Genomic DNA, 5,166 nt, shown 5'->3' with positions numbered 1-5,166 from the left:
TCATATTTTGTACAAAAATTCATGTCATACTTATATAATGGAAATTTAATAAATTTTATTTTCTAACTGAAAAAGTTAGCCAGTGTTTTCTACAAAAATTCTTAACCTTCAAGTGTTTGATCTTTAATACAGCCTGTGGTCTTGTCTCCATTTATGAAAATTTCTATATATGAGTTTGGAGGACCAGGCCTGAAATAGCCTTACCGTAGTAGGCATTTGGTAGTAGCCTTAACATGACAAATTGTTAGACAGCATTATTAGGAAAAATGCTATTCGAACCTGCTTGGGTGTATTTTGGTCATAAATCACCAAAACGCGACAAACTGTGATTTTGCCATAGAGGTAACACATCAAGGAATTCTGGAACATGGCACAAGTCCAGCTCTTTTACCCAGTGCTATTTGTTACTGAGATGCTTAAAATTTGCAGCATGGCCTGCAGCTCTGTTTCCCTCCTTCAATGTCACTGAGTTCACTACAATTTAAAAGTTCACTGAAACAGCTTTAATTCGTACTAAGACCTCCACCTTTACTAGAGTGGAAAGCAAAGCTTTTTTCTTCCACTGCTTTTTCCCTCCTGGTAGACTCTTCTCACCTTCCCTGGAGGCTGTAGGCGCAGCTGAAATAGAAAAGGACCAGGAGGCAACACGTGGCACACTAGAACATTGCCTGCTAACTTTATTCTGATAGCTAGTGATTTATTCTGCATGGGGAGAATTCTGTAGTGTTTTACTGACAAAAAAATGACCTCAGTATACTGGAATTTTTGACACATTTGTTTTTAAGTGTAGTTTTATATTTTATTCATTTTACCTGAGACATTATGTTAACACTTTAGAAATATGATGTTTTAGCTTGAATGTACTGAGTTAAGGTGAAGAATGTTCTTTGGCAGTATCACACTATAATTACTTTGTTAATACAACAACTGTAAAGAATTATTGATTTTATTGATCATCTAGTTAACATCAATGAAAAACAGATAAATGTGAAGGCAATGTCAGTTCATCAGTTGTTTTGCTGGTGAGTATAACTAGTAAGGCTGAAATGTCCTATCAAGATCCAACTTTAAAGTATTTTATTACTGTAGCATCACCAAGTCCTGTGGTGTTAATGCTGGATGTTTGTCTTTTTCCCAAGTAGATTAGCAGGATAATTGTTTTGGACATTAATTGCAGTTTTCTGATTTCATTTGGGTGCAGAAAGAGTGCTAGTCTGCGTACAGGAGCCATATAGGGCCATGAGAACAGAACAGCTCCACATAGCAACGTGTGATTTGCAATATCTTTATAATGGCACGTGATTTCTTCAGAAGAAAGAAGTCTGTTGCTTCCTGTGCAGAAGTGTTTACTGTTCTGGTTCATGGAAGTCTTCCCCCCACCAACACTTTGTTATTTTTATCCTGCTGCTTCTATATACTTCTTTCTGTACTTAAAGCATAGGGATCATCCATAACACTGGCACTCCTAGCAATGAAAAATCAGGGGTCAGCCTTCAGTCAGCCCTGGGCTGATTTCAGGGTCACCAAATCATCAAATTTTCCTGTAAACAGTAATGTTTCAAAGAGTGATGAGCTGCATATTTTATATCCTTCTAAGGAAATGTGTTTTGGGGCTTTGGTTACAAGGGTCTCATTGAGATCAGTGGTAACAGTCTTCTGGACTTTGGTAGTATCACTGATCCATAATTTTTCAAGTATAAAACAAATGGAAGGTATAATACAGCAATTTTGCAGCATAGCATTGCCTCCAGTTATGAAACATCTTGACAGATTTTTTTATCTGTTCAGCTCTACTGGTATTTAACATACTGAAATTTATCTAGTTCAGCTTTAGTTTTGATGTCTTTCATGTCTCTTTACTTCTGAAAAATGTTAGGTGCACTTCTGTGCAACTGAAGGCAGTAATACCACCTGGAAAATATGTCACGCTTAAAACAAAAGACACAAAGATGCTAATTCCACTAGGGTTAGTAGAAGTCTTGCCACAAACTACATTGAGATTGGGATTTAATTTAGTGGATTACCACATATTGCATAAGTAATCATTACATGACAGGTAGATGTCGGCTCCAAAGATATTTAAGTATATTTTTGTTTTTCAAATAACACTTATCTTTTGACAACTGCTTTTACTTTTATATCTGTTCTTAAAACCACCTCTTGTGGACAGAAAAATAATACTTCTCTTTTCAATAACATTTTGGTAACAGTATAATTTTCTGCCAGTAATTCCATATTGTTGTGAATACAAAATTATGTACTCAAAGTTCCTTCTTTCCTTTCTATGTTCGGAGACTTTCTATGTGGCTTTCAATTTATGGGCCATGTTGAATATGGAATAGAAACATGTGCATATATATACCATGCATATTGAGTTTCTACCTAATCTTCCAGTTTACTGTAGCTATGGATTCTCTACCACTCTCAAGAAAAAAAAATAATATTGAATATGAAACTTTAAGGCAAGGGCCAGTGAGTTTGAAAGATTTTGCAGCTGAATCAGCAGCATACTCTGTACTTCAGGCACCAACCTAAAAGTAAAAGCAGAATTGCAGTCGATTAAAGAGTAATCATTGGAATGCCCAGAAAATGCAGCCCCTCTTCAGTGCCTCTTAAAGGGTTCATTATTCAGTCCCAGATGCAGTGTGTTTTGAATTATTGGGAACTGCAAAAGAAAACAGGGAAATGTCATTTTTTTGCTTTCTGTCAACGTGCTCAGATTTGATTACCTTGGAAGATAGGCTCTTATTCCAGGACATTTACAGTCTAAGATCAGATTTTGACACCCTTGCCCATACTGAATAGCATTAGTCAGGGCTAAGCTGCTGCTCATTCAGGTCAGATAGATCAGAATTAGTCATCAATTGAGACAGTGGTATTGATGTAGAGCCATGACAGTGATTCAAATATCTTACCATGAGGCAGCGATGCAAATGTTTTTCTGCTGTTTTTTTTCTGTTTAACTATACCTCACTTTTATATAAGTACCCTCAAAAAAACCCTTTGGTTAAAAACAAAAGTGCTTTAAGAAGGAAACTGAATGAAACCTTTTGGAACACGAAGGAACAGGGGGGATTTTGTACAGAAAGGACAGCATAGAGGAAAGCCCCGTATCCCAGATACGGTCCTAAGAAACAAGCCCAAAAGGTTGGCAGGTTTTCACTGGACTGCCGATAGATGAGCAATCATTAGTTTGCCTTTTTAAAATATTGTCTCCTGCCAACCCCAAATCCTGTTCTCTTATTTCTAGCGCAGCATTCAGCCTGCAGGATAAGTGGATGATGAAGTACACAGTTGTGGTGTGGAAGGGATTCAAACAATGTGAATGAGATTTTGATCTTTTGGGACTTCTGTGGTACAGAAAGTGAAGAGGAGGAAAGACAAACTGGTCTTCATTTGTAGAAAAGGCTTTAATCTTTTCTGTCCTGTGTGGCTATGGCTGAGGAGAGAGGAGGGGAGTTGTCTTCTTGCTTATATCACATTGCCAGGCCTTTAATTTTGACCAGATGCACCATGCAATTATGGCAGCTGATGGATAGTTATAAATGAATTAGTCTTTGGCAAACAGAACTTTATTTCAAGTAAGATCAGCATCACAGAAGACACAGGAAAGCAAATTTTGTGGTGGGGTCAGTGCCTTTTTTAAATGCTCAGATTTCTTGTCAGACTGAAAGGATGCATTAGTGCAAAGAGGAAAAGTATCCTAATTTCTAAGCATACCTCTGGAACAGATGCCTTGCTGCTCTTCCCACAGAGCAAGCAGGACTAAATACCGATGGGCAGTCTGGACCTTGCCTCTGTTTGCTGAACTTTCCTTTTTGCTGTGGTTCATATTGGGGTTATAGGTAGCATTCCTGTCACTGCCACCACATTCCCCACACTAATTGTCATGAAGTACACAAGGTTCAAGCACGCTTGGTTCCCAAGGCTGCTAATGAGCCCTGAGATCTCCTCACCCGTAATGAAGGGATTTTGTTTGTGGGGGATTCTTGTCCGTCCCTCCTTTTCCCTTGTCAAGGGAGGAGAGAAGAGTTCACACAACCAAACAATGAGTTTACAGTGTAAAGACGATGCAGCTGTGCCATCTGAATCCATCCTCAGTTATGAGCAACAAAGCTTAAATAGATTGTACTGTGAAGAGGTACAGCTCCATGAGTGTGAAGCATAGCTTTTGCTTCTGCTTCACTGACCTGTCTGCTTGCGGCAGCGACGGGCCCTTGACAGGAGCTCAGGCAGGGAGAGCTGTGTAGGACGACTCTTTCAAAACCACTCTCTGTAACGCCAAGCACAGGAAAGGAAACAAAATGAAGTTTCAGTTGATCTCTGATGGGGGTGTGCTGCTACCTTCTCCAGAAAATCCCATGCCCTCCATTTAAAAGTCATAGATTCCTAATGCACTTCAGGTGATTAGTAAGGCCACTAAAGCAACTCCTAAGTTTTAGCAGTAGTGAGTAGTCACAAAAAAGTGCAAGCATACACACACACAAACCCCTAAGTAAATCACAACTTTCACTGTCTTACTCTCTAGAGGCTCTTCTTGTACTATAGGTTAGGATCATCAGAAATTTGGGCTAATCTACTATTTATCATTCACTTCACCCACCTTCCTTTAAGCATTTCTGTTACAACACTGTGTGGTCCTCTGGCTACATTTATCTTTCTGCAAATATGTATGTGATACATGTTTGTGTGTATGTATTCAGGTACATATGCACAAAAGTACAGGTACATATCAATACCTCTAGATATGTTCTTGAAATACACAAGAAATACACATTAGTATATGATATATATATATTATATGTAAAAATATCACATGCTTTCCTAGAAACATTATTCCCTGTATGTATTCAGATACATATTTACACAGGTAAACACAGACTTACTCTAAATCCTGTACAATTGCTACCATAGCAAATGAAAATTTCAATCTGCAAAAATTACTGTTAATTATAATAGCAATGATTTAAAGTTATCAGTTATAATACTCAGGACTAATCCTTGCACAATGCTATACAAAAGTGAAGTTTTTTTAAAAAGTTTTGCCGGTAGATTAGTGAAGCCAAAAGCATCATCTGCAGAAGAAATGCAATTTGCTGTAATAGACTGTTTGAAAGTCATAATTCCGGTTTTAATAATGCACAGAAACATCTGCTGTTTTCCCCG

This window comes from Pterocles gutturalis, unplaced genomic scaffold (genome assembly GCF_000699245.1).
Source record: "Pterocles gutturalis isolate BGI_N339 unplaced genomic scaffold, ASM69924v1 scaffold22505, whole genome shotgun sequence".
NCBI classification, from domain to species: Eukaryota; Metazoa; Chordata; class Aves; order Pterocliformes; family Pteroclidae; genus Pterocles; species Pterocles gutturalis.
Note: the sequence above shows the minus strand (reverse complement) of the source record.